This window comes from Etheostoma spectabile, chromosome 8, assembly GCF_008692095.1.
Source record: "Etheostoma spectabile isolate EspeVRDwgs_2016 chromosome 8, UIUC_Espe_1.0, whole genome shotgun sequence".
NCBI lineage: Eukaryota > Metazoa > Chordata > Actinopteri > Perciformes > Percidae > Etheostoma > Etheostoma spectabile.
The window spans coordinates 4,829,709-4,850,898 of NC_045740.1; the positions used below are offsets into that span (position 1 = coordinate 4,829,709).

At 41.2% G+C, this 21,190-nt stretch overlaps 1 protein-coding gene and 1 long non-coding RNA gene across 5 annotated transcripts in view; one reads left to right on the top strand and one right to left on the bottom strand.

Moving 5' to 3' along the window:
• LOC116694177 (cGMP-inhibited 3',5'-cyclic phosphodiesterase A) overlaps positions 1-21,190 on the bottom strand; it is a 68,838-nt gene that overhangs the window by 40,563 nt on the left and 7,085 nt on the right. The window contains exon 2 of one of the 4 annotated variants that reach the window (XM_032523716.1): positions 1,898-1,992. The exons of the other annotated variants lie outside the window; for them this stretch is intronic. The gene's annotated coding sequence lies outside the window, so the exon portion shown is untranslated. The remainder of the gene's footprint in view (positions 1-1,897; positions 1,993-21,190) is intronic. 4 annotated transcript variants of the gene reach the window in all.
• On the top strand, positions 3,186-9,778 carry LOC116694179 (uncharacterized). The gene is made up of 3 exons (XR_004333082.1): positions 3,186-3,260; positions 6,639-6,644; positions 9,768-9,778. It is a non-coding gene; the product is annotated as an uncharacterized LOC116694179 (long non-coding RNA).

Consider the following 21,190-nt stretch of genomic DNA (forward strand, 5'->3'; position numbering starts at 1 on the left):
TTCCTCTTTTTGCAGGTGGAAGGATTTGGCTAGAGGAAGAGGCTCAGGTCAGCCCCATGGGCAGGTTTTCTGCCATTAGTACAAAAACGCTTGCTTTGTCAGTGGAATTCCCAGAGGGCTCTAGTTCCCCATGTAGAAGGAATGCAGGGGTCTGTGAAGACCTTGAAGGTACAGAGGAACAAGAGACGGCCTTCCCTGACCCACTGTGGTGGGCTTTACTATATGAAGCAAAGCACAGAGCCATTAGGAATGGACCATCATGCTGAAAGCAACCCTGAAAATCTGGCTAAGAGCAGAGCAAACAGGGGGATAAGATATAGGAGATTCTAGTTGTCCTCTGGGGAAATAGGCTACAGGCTCCATGAGTGACAGAAAGCCATCTTCTTTGATCACACCCTCAATGGGGCTCACTGAGGCTTGGAAAGCAGTACACAATATAGTATCTTAAAGCTCTCTGTACTGCTTCCCTCAGCGATGTACAATGTGATAATAACCAAAGATACAGTAATAATATGTTGTCACTGTGTTCTGTGGCAGTTATGCCTTTGGCAAAGGTATATCATGATGTATGGTTTCAGTTCACTACTGAAAAGTGACAACAACTCTGTTCCTAGACCACCTACAGCAATTTTTAGCAGAATCACATTTATTTTAAAATGGGAATTTGTGAATAGATACATGCTTTATATGTGTTTATATGTTTTGTAAGCCAGTAATGAAAGAAGTACTGTGGTAATACCAAAATGTTGCATTAATAAAAAGTAGTTCTGCATTGAAAATTGTAGTTAAAGAAGTTTTTCAGCACTTGGGAGCATAACAGACTGTAAACACAACACTGGTATATTAACATATTATAAAGTTGCTGGTGAACGTATTAGCTAAGCAGATACAGTACACAGCATGTTAGCAAAACATTTAAAAGTTTTTGGCCACGGGGCAATGTAAGTCCAAGTCCAATATTCACTCTTTTTTGTGCTCTGTTTTGGTCTTCCCCAACCTGAAGAGAAGATATCTGTCTCTTTAGTTTCTAAACGCTCCACTATGTCCACCAGCTTGGCACTAACTTTTGTGTCACTAACTAACATTTGTGGGCAAGTAGTGTAAGCTTGTTTACTGAAAACAGATTCCTGCTATGTCTAGAGGGTGATAAGTTCGGCGAGAACAAACTAAAACAGAGATGAACTTCAGGTGATAATTAACTTCTTGGGATCTTTCAGATTGTATGTAGTCATTGGATACATTTGCAAAATAAAAATATGAACTAGTCAAGGTTTAAGAAAAAGTAAGCATTACCAGCACAATGCACTGAAGCCATGCTCAGACCAACTTCTGCTCTGCAGAAAAAACACATAACATGTAAAAACTAAAGTAAATATACTTAGTTACATTGTCCAACTGGTGTAAGCACATAAGTGAATTTAACTGCATGTTTGTGAGTTACAGTACATTTTAGTGTGTTTACACTGCATGTCTGTGTGTTTATCTGTGTATAGGGGTACAGTAAGCATACAGTATGTCCATGTATACAGTATATGTAGTGCATGGCTCAGTTTTCATGTCTGCATGGGCATTCAGATGTGTAATAGTGTCCATTTACGCATGTGTGTTCAGGAGCTGGAACAGCATTAAGGCAAACCACAAGCTAGAAAAACATTGTTAAAAAACTTTGTTAGTCTGCTGTTTAAACATGGAAGGAATCCTAGTAAAAATACACAAAGTAACATTCAACAACACAGAGAAAAAACTCTCTTGAAGGAACACTTTGCTCCTGGTTCCTCTTGATCAGAGCCACTGGTGCCACCCACACCCACACCCACACACACGCACACGCACACACACACGCACACACGCACACACACACCACACACAAACAGGCCAAATGGCTACTTGTGTTTACCTAGCCACGTGATTGAAGCTATGGTACGTCGAGTGACGTCAGCTCACATTCTTCACATTCATCAGTCTCAGTTCTCACTGATACTGTCTCAGATGCTAAGGAACAGAGGGAGCAGAGATCATACATTATAAAAGCAGCAATCATTCACTAGGCCTGTGTTTGCTATATTTATCTTTTCCTGATAAAATAAATAAGCTCTACGTTGTGTTTGCCATCTGTTTTCATAAGCAGTTGCTTGCTCATGAACAGCTATTGCCTGAAATAGTCTTCCTGTTCCACTTAAAACATAGAATTCATAAATAATTGCAAAACTGCTGTCAGGAGATGGATACAGGGAACAAACAACTCACTACATAAATATGCATGAATGCTTCAGTTTTAAACTACAGTATGTTTTGTTTGGTGTCATGTCTTTGGCTTATTGTATTGTTTTTTTTCTTTCTTGTGTAGTAGGGAACAACAGTGGAAAGGATGATCCTACAGTTTACCGTATGTATGATCATGTAAATATACAATATGTGAATGAATCGTTTTTAAATCTGTACTAACATTACAGCATGTGGTTGATAGATTAAATGACAGTGTGAAAAGTTGTGTTAAAATATCTGTTTGATGTTGGGGGTTTTTACGCACTGAACTGCTCAGACTGTCAAAGCAAGTGGGGAATTTAACAGTTACTCACCACGGATCAGAAACACGGTTGACAATAAAGAAAAGGATTTCTGGTTGCTTTTGGACTACTTCTAGCTATGACCAAAAACATTGATTGCTTAACGCATGTATGTTGGCCTAATGTAAATAATTTAGTAGTTAGAGAAGGGCATGTAGTAATCAATAGGATTTGATGTTATGTTAGCTTTTTACTTTCTGTTTATTACAACCCTGTCTCGTCAAATGTTTTATCACAATTAATTGTCTATAGTTAACTCGCAATTAATCACAAAATAATCACACATTTTCTATCTGTTCTTAATGTACTTTTTAAAGGGTAGTTTTTCAGGTTTTTAATGCAATGGCAAATACTGTCTACAATATATTCCAGAGTAACCTCAAATTTACTGTATGCCTGGTAGAGTGCGCACTAATACATAGAGGTTTACTCCTCGACGCAGTGGCCTTGGGTTCGACTCCAACCTTAGGCCCTTTGCTGCATGTCATTTCCCCTCTCTCTCTCTCTCTCTCTCTCTCTCTCTCTCTTTCACTCTCACTCTCACTCTCTTCCCTTTCATGTCTTCAGCTGTCCTACAAATAAAGGCCTAAAATGACCAAAAAATCATCTTAACAAAAAAAAGGTAAAGTATGCTCAAAAAATATGGTGAAAGCATAATAAGGTAAACTCAAGCCCATCAACCAACAACAGATGGTTATTTGACCTGAATGTAACATTACTTGGTAATACAAACACAATGTCGTGCCCCACTTTACAATTAAAAGGTTAACTAAACATCCCTTTTTTGAGCAGCTCAAAACAAAACAATGGACCTTGTGCAGTACAGCCACAGAAACATTGTACAGGTACTTTGATCAGCTAAAGGTAACAATGTAATGCAACCGATGTAACTGTGTTTAACCTCACACATAGGAAAATAAAGGCCCACAAAACTTTCCCTTCTACTAAATGTGAAGCTTTAAAACTGAACTTGCCATTCAAGTGACCCTTATCTTTAATAATTTCTGCTCAAGAAGGTTTGTTTCTGCTAGCCATGCACAACGTTACTGCTGCATTGCTTCCTGATTTACCAAACTACAGAGCAGCACAAAATGTTCTGAACATATTAGCAAATTTTCCCATACAATGGCGTTTTCACCTCTTGCAACTGAAGTGAGTTGAAGAACAAGACACAGCAGCAATTAGGTTTCCTTTAACACATTAGTAACATATAAAGGTAATGTATTGCATTTGTGTAATATGTGTACGATCATTTTGATCATGGATATTATTAATGGAAAAGAAACACCATCGTAACTTTACTTCCAGTAAAACACTATTTACTTTCCTGGATGATATGGTAGCGTAATGCATTCTGTTGCAGAAAGCCACAAAAACTCTCATAACAGAGAAAGTTTAAGACAACACAACTCTAAAAGGGCTTTGAAATTCTTAGCTTCCCCTAAACAGTCCCCTCTGCAGCACAGCTGAGGAAACAATTTGCTGAGACCTTTGCCTTTCACATTCTGCTCCTCACGACATGGTCCAAAGACACCGCAGACCAGCAGGCTCATCTTGCTACCATCTGAAGGAGCAGAGAATACATGATGGAGAGTGTGATGGAGGCTGTGTTTAACCTCACTTAGGCATTACACTGTCCAAATCCTCATTTATTATTCTCTTAATTGGCCAATCAGTAATAGTGGCAGGGCAATTAATCAAACAATGAAAAGGAAGATTAATCCTAGTTTTAAGATTGTGTTCAGCAGAGGTTCAAATCCCATAAAAGTCCAACAAAGTGGGTCTGCAGCCTGAAGCTAGTGTAGCTTCACATCTGTAATTGCTGTGATTGAACTTTCCGAGGACCATGTAAAAGTAGAAACAAACAATGTCTGCTTAAACTCTGGATAAATCATGACCATCAGCCAAGATTGTTTTCATAATGTTGGCTCAAAAAATGCCAAATTGGAAAAAATAATCCAGTATAATGTGAAGTAGTTCAATTAATTTGGGAGGTAAACAAGAAGAGAGGTATCATAAAACTGTGCCATAAACAGCTTAATCTGCATGATTGATAAAGCTGTACTGTGCAAGACTTGTAAATACAAAATGGCCACCTTGGAGTTAAAAACTGTGGAAATTTGAGCAAATGGTCATTTTTTTCCATCTGAAAAATCTGCATGTTTAATATCTGCATGTGCGCAATAATCTAATGAAAAACAGACCCCAAAACAAATTTCTTCTCCCCATATAACCTGATTAGTACAGCTGCTCCAGCCCGGGGCAAATGTATCTGTGCAACAACCAGCGAGGATAAAGAGGAGGGGTTTGGGGTTTGTGCGTGTGAACGGAGGGCTTTCAGATCTGGCTGTCACTGCTACTGTAACACTGTAAAACACTGAGGACAAGAACAAAGGAAGAAACGGCAGATGGACCTCAACCCAACTTGCACCCACATCCAAAACATTCACTGTCAGTGACTACAACATTCCAGAACTAATCACAGCAACAATAATGAGCTGTCAGAAGGAAGATTGTTTTAGTAGAAAAGTGCATTTTCAATGCGTCACATTTCATTCCAATTATTTAAACACTGTGATACCAATTGGTAGATTAACACTCTGACACAACAGCATTACTGATTAGAGGGATTCTCTTAGAGGAATAGTTCAGAATTTTGGTAGACACTTTTTGCCTTCTTCCAGAGAGTTAAATTCGAATCGCTCTTATATCTGACCGTTAAATATAAAGTTGCAGTCAGGAGACGTTAGCTTAGCTTAGCATGAAGACTGGAGATTTAACATGTTAATAGGTGAGTAAGGAGATGCTGGTAGGCAGACAGAGCCTCGCTTTTTTACCTTACCAGTCTTTATGCTATGCTAAGCTAACTGTCTCCTCGCTGTAGTTTTATATTTAACAGACAAATACAAGAGTGGTATCGACATTTTGATAGAACTCTTGGCAAGGAAGCGGATAACTTTATTTCCCAAGCTGTCAAACTATTTTTTTATTTTGGCTTGATGGATGTACATTGCTGAGATAAAGCACGACATCTGGCGCACCTCTCATGCGCCAGATGCCCCTCCCCACTTGTTATATCTGTTATCAAGGATTAGTGCTGTCCAGGACAGTTGGGATTGGTTTGAGGAAACAAGCAAGAGTGTTTTCCTCCCCTATCCCAGAATAGATAGGCAGTGTAGCCAGACCATATTCAACGTTCAATCAGTGCAAGACTACTATTTCATTGACAATGATTCTCCCACTTTCAATTTATTTTTTGCAGTGTATAAATCCACCCCGCATGGCTCTTATGCTCACCTTGTCCTCCTCCTTGACTGGATTCGATCCCTCTGCTGAGCTGGCAGTGCTACGCTAAACTGTGCAAAACCAGGGGACCTGTGTTGGCAGAATGGGCCTCACCTCAGGCTATAATGCCCTCAACTGTGGCTCATTGGGTTATAGTTCAATAGTGCTGCCAGGCTCTCGGATCAAAACTACAGTTGCATGTAACAATACACTAATGGCTATGGCTCTGTCTGTCCATGGGCCTCAGAAACAAGTCCGGTGCAAGTCAGCCAGAAACCCAGCCATGACTCGGGGCTGAGCTGTATGGCAGCACTTTTTTATGGCCGTCATCTGGTGAGGCTGCCTTTCTGGCAAACCGCACAGAATCACACACACTCATGAACTACCCCTCGTGTTTCCTCTGCCTGCCTCTTTTTCCTCTCTCACACATAGCCACAGAAACTTCACACACATACATGCACCTGTGTCAGACGACCTGGTTTCCACTGGGGTCTAATTGATAGGAAAATGAAGACGGGCGCCTGTGCGAGGCAAGCCCTGTTGATTATCAAGAGACACAGAGTCTATTACAGTGGTCCTGCTTCAGGCCCAAACACATCTCCCAGACAACCAGCCAGTCTTCATTATTAGGCACTAATCACACTCCTGACTGGATAAGTGACGGAGACGAGTATCCACATGACAAAGCGGCGGCAGTAGATCACCGCTGGTTTGGGAGACAGTAATACCTCTTTCCTGAGCTGCAATACACCACTTTCAAAAGGGGAAGGAAATGGGTTGGAAAAGGGCAGTGTAATGCTTTCAGCCCCGGTCTCTCTGAGCAATGACAACAGACATAACACAGAGCCATTAACAGCTTTACTGTGTGTGTGTTTGGCTAGCCAGACAGACCAGCCACTGCTAGCTAGAGATTGAGGCTGGCCTGATTATTGCCACTTTGATGATGGATTTCAGGCTTGAAAAAGTCAGTCTCTGAAGAACTCTGATACTTCAAAAGCTTTTGATAAACTTTGAATTACAGATATACACTGCTTATTGGAGTGGTACATCAAAACGTATCTGACTTAAAGTGAAACGTATTACAAAGAAATGAATAGATTATCTGTGTACTCCAGCAACCATAAAATTAGACAAGTGATAATTTCACAATAAACCTTTTTCTATTTGGTAATAAACTAAACCTGAACTTGTTTTACTGTCCTCTGGCCCCCTGGGGGATGGCTGGTGCTGCATTGATCTTGTGTAGGCATGGATACTGAAGGGAGTATGTTTCCTTTTCATTCGAGCCTGTCCTCTCACCAGAGCGAGAAATGAAAAAGGGAAAGGTAAAACTGTGAAGAAGAAGAGCCTGTAGTAAAGAGAGGGGTCCGCCATTCAGTGAAATTCAACAGTGCATGAAAAGCAGGGAGAAAAATGAATACTCTGGCGTGGAAAGAGGAGAGGTGGTTTGTCGGGTATTACAGAGATTGGAGTAGAGAAGAAAGGATAGTGGAAGAGAGAAGACGTGGAGTGAAATGGGAGCTAATCATGAAAGCTGGGAGGCAAGAAGAGAGGATGACTAAAATAAGGACACTGAAGTAAGATAGGGAGAGGCTCATAGTGAGACAGAGAGATGGGGATGAAATAAAGAAAAATAAGAAATGGAAAGTACAACAGAGCAAAGTGTGCGCCTTTAATTAAACGAGCACATTGTGAAACTATAGATTAGAGGGAAGCGATTTTAGCTCGAGGAGTAATGTCTCCATCCAGAGCCGGAGCTTTGAGCACACATAGGACGAGATGTGGGGGGAAAAAAAATGAACGTACCTCCCAAGAGTGGGGAGCACTGTGTTACCATGGAAACAGCTCTGACGTCAGAGCAGGCATTATGTGATTACTCATAGAGTCTGTTGAGGAGCGGGCCAATAAAACCAGGGACCATTACTCACACACAGGGAGATGGCCAGAGCTCAGGTTACACACATGCTTGCATATGCACATGCACTCACACATGCACTAGACACACAAATAAAAGCATTTGGAAACACACTTGTATACACACAAAAACTACAAACTCATTGTAGCAGCCCCACCTTAAATAAAAGGCAGACTTATGGTAAACTGAATGAACATTTTTACAATCTAGACTCAGTAAATTCGTCACACTTTTACAAGGGCTCCTGATTTGGAATGCAAAACGTGCAATTTTCTTGATAACGTTGGTGCTGAGGAATGAAGCAATAACCTGAACACTCATTGCTCAGCACTAAAACTTCAACGTGAGTGTCCCCTGGATGACTGCAGACCACAAGTCTGAAGCTTGACAATGTGGAGCGCAAACACAACCTCCTCGGCACAACCACAACCAGGATATCGCTGGCAGAATCTGCATGTTCTGCACACACTCTGACCCATGTCTGACAAAGTACATCAAACATGCTCGCTGACATGTACACTATTGTGCGTCACAACACACACTTCCTTTCGCCATCTCCCACACATTCTCCACTGGGAGTTATAAACACTGTTAGGGCTGATAAGGATCCAGGCAAACAGTGTGGATAAACAGTCACTCTGGAAATTAAGAACCACAGGCCTATCAGAGAAGAGTATGCCGAGACAAACGTGATCTAGACCGCTGCTGTTGAAAAGTAATGGTTTTCTCATTTGCTGTGTCACTGATGGTTTTTAAAACATATTTAGCTGTTGAAACTTTGTTAAATGACCCTCTAGGCGTGGGATGCTCAACCTTGCTTCTTACTAGTGAATTCCCTAATACATAATTGAAAATTGAGGGAGGCTGCTGGTTATTGTGGTTGTACCATTTTGTTTTACCTTTTTTTGTCCTGGACTGAGAGGGAACTAAAAAAATCAACCAATGTGTTAAAGTGCTCTTAATAAGGCAAACAAGATGCATATTTAAGCTTAACCACATCAATGCTCTGGCCTTCACGTTATTGTGAGGGCCTTCAAATAACTTGTCAATGCTCATAATAAACACAAAATAAATTGTAAATATGATAATTACAAGCAAATATCTTGCCAGGATATCAATATTATTCCAACTTTGAGTTTCATTTTACTGGAAAAACACATGATATAACTGATGCCTCTCTTTGTAATGACACTCTTCATTTTTGTTTTTTCTTTAAAAAAAGGGTCTGCAGTGAGTGGGACAGATTAGCACTGATGAAAAGGCGGATTGTAACTCCAGTTCCAGTCAGAAGTATCTGTCTCTCTCTGTTTGTACATGAAGTTACATGTGTGGGCTTCACCCAGCGTTAGTCTATCTTCTTCTGCAGTATCTATATTTTTAACTGTCCTTAATGTGCATGACGTGAGTTCAGTTATTGCATTTGGGACAATTGCACCATGTCACTTCTCCACCACAAATGTGACGGAGCTCTGGCTAAAACCTGATATACTACACTCTGCAGCATCACTAATTTGGTTACAACGAAACCATATCTTAGTTAATCTGATTACAAGCCCAATTGCTCGCCCTCCCGATGTCCGTCCCTGCAAAGTGTTTGAACGTGTCTTATTTGTGCAACAATTAGAAAGCACACATATATACATCAATGTGTGTATGTGCAAAAAGAAGCTGTAGTCCACCTGGCAGGCCAGTGAACTTAATGAGTCTCGTTTTCATGCGGCAAGCGCAGCCACATCCGCTGCCTGAGGCTCTGACCAGGTGCTCTGACACTTATTCAAACAACGTAAGTAGGATCCTTCCAAAGGGGCATACCTCTCTAGTAATATCACCGTGAGCAACAGCATACCACCCAGAAGGAACAGGTTTCTTTAAAACTTTTCTCTAATAATATTACTTGACTATAACTTTTAAAACGTGGGAGACTCTCTAAAAATGATTGGAAACAGGGTGATTGAGTTACATTTCCAAATGTAATTTATTGCTGACTAACTTCTTTAAAGTATAACCACATTGCATGTGATCATATTGCTTTCAACTGCATTTATAAATCTAGCAAATTAAGTTAAATGGTCAATCTACTCTAATTTCACAGCAGTAAAATGATTTTCTTGTAATATGTGTATCGCTAGTCTTCAACCATATTAACTAATCTAAAATTATCTGCTCAGCTAAATACTGTAATATCACCATTAGTAACTCATGGACTCACAGGAAGTCAATTTAATTAATATAGCTCATTATCACAAGTCAATCACAAGTCAAAATTTGCCCCAAGGGGCACGTTTTCTTACACCAACACCACACCAAATAACCTAAACAAAACTCAGCTGAGGGCCAAAAACCTTTCTCACATTCACCAGTTTGCCTGTGCAATAAAATATGTCAAATAACATATCTACATTGCCCATTATCAGCAACCATTCAACCAATGTTCCAAAGGCACATTCTGTTTAATCTAATCTGATATCATTTTAAAAAACTAACTGAGAAAACATTGGAGAACCCTTTCAATTATGAACGCATATAATGCAATCTGAAAACTGCTACCCTGGTTAAAAAAACAATGCAATTGATCTCAACTGGTATTCAGTTTATAATGGAGTGCAATGAAAGTTTCTAAGTGACCCCAAACTTTTGACCAATAGTGTACATAAAACATATACAGTAGGAGCTTCATGTTTTATAGTTAAGAAAATGAAAACCAACTATGAGTTATAAATACAGTGCAATACAATCACGCTGTATCCATTATACATTTAATTGGAATGTCCTTATGTACTGGTATAAAAACAGTGCAAAAAGTTCAAAGATACGGGGGCAGAACAGTCGTCCCAGTAGGAACCATTCTGGTCTGGCCTGGCCTGGGTCCATACATGGTCCAGTCAACTCAGACCTAGCAACACAAATATACTAATGAATCACAGCTGCAGAGCTCCTCCTTACTTTAATTCCCAAAACATCTTTGCATAACACACCCCACTCTCCCACTCCACTCTTCTCTTCCTCACTCTCTCCCCTTCTCCCACTAAAGTCAAGTAGACCTGCACTCTAGAGAGCCATTTCAGTTGACTTTTTCTGCAATAATAACCGTGTTGCTACTGATGAGGCCTCTCAGAGTTCACTCTCTCCACCCTCCTTTACTCATGAACAAATGTCAAACTTTTCAGGGCTTATGATTCAAGTAGTGACTTAGGAAGAGATGAGTGTTAGAAATTGTTGAGGCTCCAAATATGTGAGAGTAAGGGTTTATTTGCAGCCTGCAGGGTAGCTATCTGCTCCAACCTGCAGCCAGGCCCTGCATATACGAACGACTTGGCCAAAGCACTGCTTCCAGGAAAGTGGTGAAGGACACTACAGGACTTTGAAAAGTGTGTGTGAGTGTTTGTGTGTGTGTGTGTGTGTGTGAGTGTGTCCACCATGATGCATCATCTCCCCTAATGTTTTCTCTCAAATGTGACCTCTGGTTCCAGTTCCTTTCCAGCAGCTGACCACCATATGTAAAAGGCCCGCACAGGTCCACTGAATCCCTGTCTAATGGGCTGCACAGATGCCACTTTCCTGGAACAATTACTTCTGTGTGTGTGTGTGTGCGCACAAACAGAGTCTAATGTTCCACACATTTCCTTCAATATGTTTCACCACTGTCTGGAAACAATGAAAGGTGCTCGGTGATGAGAAGTGTGGAGTGGAGAAAAACTTAAGAATTGTGGAAAATGGTACAGTGGGAGAAAGGGAAACACATAAGGGGGAAAGTTATGCTGCTGTTTGGACAAGCGTTGTTGAGAGTAAGTAAAAAAGGAAGGACGCAAACTAACAGCAGGTCAGTCCTGAGGGGAGGAGAGAGAAGGAGAAGGAGAGAGTGAGGGCAGATTATTGACTTAATGGCAGAATCGGGGCTGTCAAGAGCTTCAGAGACACTGTTTGTGTAGTTTGGACTGGGCCTGGCAGAGCGTGCGGCGTGATGATGGAAATCTTACACTCACTCAAAACAAGCCCGCTGACCTTTTCATCTACGAGCCCCTGAATAAGTCTTAACATTCTGCCAACGTGGAAATGAATGAGTGCTTATTACATCTGTAGCAACATCACAGGCGCCGGCTTCCTTTTACGCAGGTGTGTGTGTTTCATAAATGTGTGTTTCACGAATGTTTGTACTTCCTTTGACATCCAACTGCATTCCTGCTGTCAAGCAACAATATTGGCACATGTGAAACGAAGCAAAAATAATCTTTATAAGCATGTTGTCTGGTCTGCTCTCAGCTCACTGTGCCTCAGCAACAGAGTTTACAAATGCGAAGAGCAGGGCGTGACGAGAAACGTAAAGACCTCAGTCACAGTAAATTGGGTTGCTTCTTGAAGGTGACCAATCTTCATTACCACTGACATTTCAGAAATAATAAGCTCATCATAGAGAGCAGGAGCAGCCTCTCACTGGAGGAGCCACCATTTAGATTTCTGGACTTTGGCTGAATTCTGAACACACAGAAAAATGCCCAACCCAATATCTGCGCAATAGCCTCTGACTTGTCCCTGGGGAAAAAATAACAAATGAAGAGGACACGGCTGCCAAAACTAAGTTAGATTAAAAACTAAACAATATCAACATATAAATACCACACAACCAAGCTCATGATTGAAATCAATAGACATTGATAGGAGAGTGAGAATTACAGTAATGCAACATAGATGAAATACTAAAATATCTATCAAAATGATCACACAGAAAGATTCAAAGGAAAATACCCTAAAATTAGTTGTTTATGTTGGGAATAATTCAAACCTGTGATGTTCATAAACAAATCACATCAACTTTAATTTTGCTGGTGGGGTCCGTTCAGGCCCCTTCTTTCTCCAACAAAAATTTGCTGCAAGCCTTGTAAACATATGTGAACTGTATCCACGATTTGATTTAATCAACTGAAATTTGTCGAATGACAGTTTTTTTCCCTTCATTACCACAAATTATGTAGAGGATTGGTTACACCACAAACTGTGATGTGTGTATCAGGTTTATGGTAGGAGGTGAAATCTGATTAGATGAAACATTATTATCTCCCAGGGAACCAAGTTCAGATTCAGATGGTGGAACATGAAAAACCAATGAACTGACAGTAGGAATGTTGAGGAACAAAGCAGGAAAAAAAGTCTAAGTCTTGCAATTGTGGGCAAAACTTTTTGGCCACTTGGGGCAGCAGAAACTAGCTGTAAATACAGGAGTGACATCCTATCATTATTTAAATTCATATGTCAAATTGTTAGAAAAGGTTGAATATTTATTTTACATATTGAGCAGACAATTCAATCATGCAATTCATGCATTCATTAGAGTCAGTTTGTGTCCACAAGAAGAATGTAATTCCAATATTCACTTTTCTTTCAGCTCTGTTTTGGTCTCAATCAACTTCCGAGGGAAATTTCTGGTTCTTTAGCTGCTAAATGCTCCACTGTGTTCACCAGCTAGTTGCTAATTTTGTCTCTCTGCTGTTTGGTGCATAGCAGTGTTTTTTTATAACGCTATCCGTGAAAAACCCGTGAAAAAAGTTGCCTGCTGCGGCTGAAAACAACAATGTAAGAGCTGTGAGAGTGAAACACAACAGTCAAGTATTGGGTCATAAAACCAAAAAAATTCACGGAGGGGAACTGAAGGGAACTGCAAAGTTGAGTGATCATTTTCTGTGGGTTCATAACAACAAGGGACACATCTCACATACATGTGATCCCTGGTTAGTAAAATAAAATATTGATTTCAGCCACTTTCAAATTAAGATAATAGAAAAGTAGCAAGAGAGACAGCCCTGATAGCTTTGGTTTGCATTTTGTGGTGCTCCAGTGGTAATGGCCTGACAGCCTGGAGCTGCACGATCTACCCAATCTCTTGGAACAAACACTACGACGGGCACCTTTACATTTTCAATAAAAGGTGCAAATAGCAGAGAGATAAAGAGAGCCTATTGCACTGTAACACGTCTAACTAACTGACAGACCAAAATGAAAAGCCATTATGTAACGTCTGAAAGCACCAGAGCGATGGCAGAGAGGAGGAGGAGATTGCCCCTGGCTGATGGGCAGGATGGAGCCAGTGGAGAGCATTTCTATTGGGCCCAACATCACCTCGTCTTTCCTACATCCACCTTATATAACAGGAGCAATGTAGCTGAATGGCATACTGTAGATGCTACTTCAGGTTCCTTTCTACCTCTCTGAGACTCGTTTAAAGAAAACCCACCCAAATGACCTGAATTACCTACTAACACCCTGCCTTTTGTCATGCTGACGACCACATCATTTCCCGCCTGGGCACAACCACAAATCACAAATCTAAATATCTAAACTAAAGGATCCTGTGCCTTTGATTCTTTATCTGCGGGTATTTTAGTGTTAAATGAAGGCAGAGTAGAAAGTGTGCACATAGGGTAGGTGCATATGTGTGTGTGGGTTTTTGTATGTGAGGCTCATCTGTGCAACATCTGCTCAACCAGCTCAAGGCTCCTTGCCTCTTGAGAAGTGGGTCACGTTTCCCGATGACGTCAAAAGTCCTTCTGCCTCTCCAGTTGGTGGAGCTTTGCCAAAACCACCACATGCCATTCCTTGTCCTTATAATGGAAATGCTCTCAATAAAAGCCTTGATGAATCACCTGCCAGACCTCTTACAATTCTTAAATCCTAACACTGAAGTGGGTCTGACCATGACGGCGAGACACAAGGTAAAGGGATGATTATTCACAGAGGAAAAAAACAAGATAAAAACGTCAACAAACCATCTCACATTAGCTCAAAAAGGAGAACAATAAGAGAGCGAGGTAAAAGAGAAGTGTAGAATTATAGACAGACAATGTTGGTAGCACTGCTCTATAAAAGATTGGAACTGCTATGTGGTCTTAGAGACATCATTGTGATACAGGATCTGAGGCTGCAAAACTGCCTCAAGCCTGAAGATCTGACTCCAAACTCTTTCCACTGTCCATGGAGAGAACAGATCAGGAAAAATAAAAAAGAGAGAAGAGAAGAGAAGAGAAGAAATGTGTGCTACAGTAGGTTTACAAATTTCATTTAAGCTGTCCGGTCCCAGAGGAGACGACACAGGGATCATTGAGCGTATGAATGGAACAGCAGCTAATGGAAAACATTATGGAGGTAGATAGAAACCTGGGGCAGCCCCAGGCACATAACCAATAAAATAAAGGCTCAATACGCCTATTCTAACCTCAATCACATTTTGGGAGTCCCATTTTGAATTCACCTACTCTTAAAGATCATGTGTTATCTGTGTGGATGAAGGGCTCTGAAAGGAGATTCTATTTCAAGTTTTCTGAAACAATGTCTTACACGTTATCAATAAGGCTAATACTGTATGGCATGTCTTTTAGCACGTCTTATTTCCAGGCAAATATGTGACCTAAACCAACATCCTGAACAGGCGTCTACTCCATAAAGTAATTAACTGGTGAGCTTGGCTATCTTGGGCAGGAATGGGTGCTTGGGTCCAACAGTCCACTATCTTGTAAAGACTTGTCTGACACCACACAAACACACACACACACACACACATATGCATAGAAAAGCCTGCTCTTCATGGCCATCGATTGTGGCCAAGTATAAACAGATGTCACCTACACAAAAACACGTCAGCCCCGACATTGTTTAGTGTCTCTTGGCAATGCAGAGCATAGCAGCAGCAAATCAATGAGATTTTGTCTAGCCTATCTGCTTTGTGTGTGTGTGTGTGTGTGTGTGTGTGTGTGTGTGTGTGAGCGTGTGTGTGTTTGCGTGTGCGTGCGTGCGTGCACGTGTGTGTGTGTGTGTGTGATAGCAGGTGGTTACAGTGTATAGAAAAGACGTACTGGACCGGGGTCACCGCTTCATCATACACCTCATGGACAAAAAGCCGAGGGCCTAAATTTTGGGAAAAAGGACTGAGGGCTTTCTTGTCCTCACCATGTACCTTACAAGTGGATGTCAACTTGAGACGACAAAAAAATATACTAAAATATTCATTGCGCTTAGCAAATTGAAAATACTAGTAAACTACTATGGGAAAATCTTTTTCTTGTGTCCCACATTAATAAATGATAATGTGCAAACTTCCAACAAGCACACATCTTTCTACGAAGAATGGTGCTAACCAATACAACAAATAGGCAACACTAGAATCGCAGATCAAACATGTTTTTAAAACAAACTGACTGCTATTTCACATTTTACTTCTTTCCCCCATGTATTGCTATTTTCAAATAATAATATAACTAATTTCCTTGAGCTGACTATAAGCTGTTTCTGTTTGCAGAGTGGATTAAGAAATGTGACCAAAGTGGTACAGTAATAGCTCCACACTGTTAAACTGAGCATCATAACCAGCATTCCAACATTGGTATTTGTTCGTACACGCCATTGGTGTGTTCATAAAAATCTAAATCATATAGACACTGCATACATCATGCAAATTCAGCACTGCACTACAGCTATACATTCTGCTTTTAATATCTGACTTGTTTAAAGTGGATGTGTGAAAACAGCCCAAAGCCTAAGACTCTCGCCACTGCAAGGGGTGAAATAACCTGACTGACAGACAGATGTACAGACAGATTTTTTTTCTCTAACATATTTAGAGAGTAAAACATGGCATTGAGCAGGGAACAGCAGAAGCCTTGTTGGCTGCAGGGACAGACAGGCTCATGGCAAGCCAGTAAGGCAGCGGGCTGGACGGACGGGGAGGGCTCACCAAGCAGAGGTTACAATAACACATTTTCTCGCACCACGCCATGGAGCTAGACAGACATGCAGCCTGCTGACAGAGAGAAATATTGTACTTTTTACCTGACTATGTTTAATTTAGAGGTTTCCCTTTACAGATCAAGCTTTTATACAAAACAAACAAACAATCAATTTATAAAATATAAGGCATTTTGACACATTAAATAAGCTTAATAATAAGTGGTCAAATGAGCTTGACCTTGATAAGCTATAACATGCTTTGTGAATGTTTATAAAAGTATACTATATAAAATGTATGCAATAGACTGGTCAGTTAAAGCCATAAGTAACCAACCAGGCAGTGGATTACTAAATACAATCATGCATCAGTGAAAACAGCCTACATTGTCATGCTCCTGAAATATACAATCAATTAATAGCTGACCATGTTTGGATTTATTGGACAGCCCCAGTCAGAGGGTTCAAAATGTTCCTGCTTGTTAAATGAATGATGGCGGCAGCAGCAGCAGCAGTGACTGTGGCCTGGTCTGTTTCTAGTGGAGACACAATGGCCAGACTGGACCTGAGGGATTCGTTGCACTTCCTCTCTGAACCTTGACACCAATCAAAGGCCATGAGATACTTTTTTGAGACACTGCCCAAATGTGCACATGAACACACTAAGAGAGGAAATTAACAGTTGTTTCATCCATTTGTTTTTCACACATTCTCCTGACTGTAGCTATTTACATCTAGAACTACTCTCCCCTCCTCTCTCCTTCTACCTCTCTCTCACAAACATGCACACATACACACTCGAGCCCACACTTCCCGGGGCGATTTGAGAGTGTCTATTCATTCAGTAGAGGCCAGCTGCACACCTGGTGACAGCCCAGGATGGTGGTGTTGGCTCAGGTCAGGGTGTGCGGGGAGAGGAGGGCTGGGAAGGGGAGGGCTAGGTGAATGGGCCCACAGGCCTGTCCTTCAGGGTCTGCTCAACCTGCACATTCCAGTTCATTTAGTGCCGGGGCAAGCGCAGGAATGTCCCCTCATGTGAGGGATCACTGTCTTAAAGGTGGGCTCCTCGTGTGATTGAAAAGGCCCTTCAGGAGGCTAAATAGAGATGAAAGCCAAACATGCTGTGTTCAGTTGCCCAAAGTGATGTGCTGTCCTACTGGATATGAACTGGCACCCATTAATCTGCACATCCTTTAAAGAGCGGAAACATTGCTTCAACGTTGCAAACACCAGTGCTTGTTTCACACAAAAGAGCTGGGAATTGAACTTCAGTCCATTTTGGTATTGACCAATATGGGTCATACCAAAAAAAAAACATTGGTCCATTTTACCAACTTTAGTTTATGTTAGCAAGCCTCATGTACTGTATGGCTGGCATAGGTGGCACAAGGTGGAGCGAGATGTTTCAAATACAAAATTCTTACCTTTTTTAAAGCTTTTTCTCCTATTCTCTATTAGATCCGGTCCCATATTTGCACTAGAATTATCAGGGTAAATTCCAGATGTACCTATTTAAGACTGAAGTTATTATTGCCCAAAAGCCAACAGCAGCAAAAGCCCTATTGAAACTAAATAAATAAATTGCCTTTTTGAGGGGCTTAACATACTCAAAAACTTACCGTTTGGTAATTGCATTAGGTCTGCTGAAAGTATACGTATTTTAAGGGTTTTCATGGGCGCACAAAAATGGCTAGCTAGTGCCTTTGTTACACATATATAGCATGTCAAGACATACAAAAAAATGTCCCCAGAGCCATAACCTAAACCCAACAAGAAGTCCACCATTTTGAATTGAAAGTTCGAAATTAGTGCTATTATTAGGTTTTGGCCATTTCCACGTCATACTTTAACAAACTCCTCCTAGAGATTTCATCCAATCAACTTCAAATTAGGTCTGTGTCAATTAAAGACCTCAACGATGAAAACTTATTAAAGGCAAAACTTTTTGTCCAGTGTGGGCGCGGTGGCCATTTTGACCATTCATGGATAAACAAAGAAGTTGTTGTAATTTCAGTGCAATTTGGCCAAAATTTCTCACGATTACTAAGGGTAATAATGTGTGGTCTACATGTGATACTGAGCCTCCCCTATATGTTAACCACGCCCACTTACTCAGGCCACGCCCATTCCATACAATGTGTGAAGTGTCATTTAACTCAGCAGAGAGTTCCTTCTTCATTGCTGAGGGTTTGTCCCGCCCCTAATGCTTTAACCACGCCCTATTTAATAACTGGTGACCCATTTAAGGTAGAGTCTTGTGTGATGTATCATTGAACTCAGCAGAGACCTCCTTTTTTATTGGTAAAGGTTTGCCCCGGCCCCTATGCTTTGGCCACACCCCCTTTCACAGCTAATGAACTGTATGATGTACAGTCTTGTGTGAGGTATCATTGAACTCAGCAGGGAGTTCCCGCTTCATTGGTGACGACATTGCAGTGTCGGAGTGCTGCGCAAATGCACAGTTGCAAGGAGCGGTGTCCGCCAGTAACCCCGGTACGCGCAGAGGAGCGAGGCCCCATCCAATGCTGCTTGCAGCTTTAATTCAACTTGTTTTGGTAAACTAGAAACATGCCAAAAAAACATTGTTTCATCATCAAACAACCTTGTCAAGAGCTTCCAGTGAAAATGAGGAAGTCACAGGCATTGAGACAGAGAGTCAGAACAGCGGGGGGAGACCACCTGTGACAAGCTACAGCACCTCCTCCGGTGTAATGAGCAGTACGTCTGCTGGAATATTCAGTCAGTAAGGATGCAACTTTTTGTAGGGAGTTCCTGCAGTCCCTGTCTGTGTTGCTTGTTTGTCCAGATGAATAGTTTCTGTGTAATTCTATAATTTTTCTAAAACTGAGTGTCAACTAGTTCTGCATTTTCGTGCATTTTCCTGCCTTCTTTTAGCATCTGAGCCCTATGAACCATTCCTATCAAAGGGTGGATTATTATTAACTTTTAAATATTTTATTTGACAAAGCTGGTATTGTTATTTATAGTAAATAGTAGTTTACTAGTATTAATAGTAGTCAAAATTCAGAATTGTTTGTAGTAGGGGACTTTTAAATGTCACATGTCTGCACATAGCTGTGGTTTATTCATGTGTTTACTACCTATTTTTCTGCTTTGGTTTTGAAACCATTGAACATTTGAGAATGTTGGCTTCTGACAAACAAACAAAAAAAGAGTTCTGTAGAAAACAGCCATCAACAAAAGTATAATTATGGTAACGGTGCCTCATGAATCATATTTGCTATAGTATTGAAAAAAATCCAAACAATACCCGGGCCTATTCACGCATACACGTAACACATGCACATATGCAAATTCATTCAGTTATTCACAAACACATAAATACTCTCTCTCTTCTATCTCTCTTTGCCTCTCTAACACACACACACACACACACACACACACACACACATTTGTGCCAGGAACATTCTGTTCACCTCCATCACTGAAATAGTCAGTTTCTTATGGTAATACAGAAAACTTGAGTGTCATAATTGCCTTAGTCTAGAACAGACAGCAGCAGAAGAAAGTACATCATATAATCTACCCTTCAACACACTACCCTTCAAAAATAATCCATAATTCACTTCAAATTCAACTATTCTATTCAAATGGGAGGCAGTTATTAGGAGTCTGAGGTGTTAATATGTGTGCTGTGTGTCAGAACTGGAGGCCTGTGCCTGTCTAGCAGTTCCAGCTGCGTTGGGTTGTGTCTGTGGTTTGAGGCCCTCCTAGTTCCTGCGAGCAGATTCAACCTCTCAGCCTGCAGCAGCTGGCAGCCATCAAGCTGCTGGCAACACACATATACACACACGCTTACATGCACACACATGCTCACACAGACGTCCTTCCATAATTTCCATGGTAATCAGTAGGGAGCCAAAACGTGGTCGTGCCAGGGGTAGGGAGGAAAGGGGGGCACTCTGCTTAGTCCTGGACCTTTGGTTTGGTTTGCTTAGGTGATCAGAGAGAAAGAACAGGAATTGGACACAGATGGGTGAGCCATGTAATGTATAGTTTAAAGGGTAAATCCGCTTTATTACAACTTGGGTCTTATTTTCATAGTTTTGCCACTCACACAGTTGATTGCTGAGATCCAGGAAAACAGCAATAACACTAAAATAGAACAGATAGGTTTTAAAGGAGCAGTTCTACATTTTGTAAATACTCTTATTAGAATTCTTGCCAAGAGTTAGATGGGAAGATTGATACCAATGTCATGTCCAGTCTTCAAGCTAAGTTAAGCTAATCAGCAACTGGCTGTAGCTTCATATTTACCGTACATACATGAATGGAGTATTAAACTTCTCATTAAACTCTTTTCCAAACAGTTCATCCATCCATCCATCCATCCATCTTCATCTGCTTATCCGGTATCGGGTCGCGGGGACAGCAGCTCAAAGCAACCAAACTTCCCTTTCCCAAGCTACATCATCCAGCTCCGACTGGAGGATCCCGAGGCATTCCCAGGCCAGGTTGGAGATTTAATCCCTCCATCTAGTTCTGGGTCTTCCCCGAGGCCTCCTCACAGCTGGATATGCCTGGAACACCTCCCTGGCCTGCAACCCCTCACCACCCCTTCCATGCCTCGATATCCTGTCCATAAATTCTACAAACAGAATTGGTGACAAAGCGCAGCCCTGGTGGAGACCAACCCTCCCCTGGAACAAATCTGACTTACTGCCGAGAACCCGGACACAGCTCTCGCTTTGGT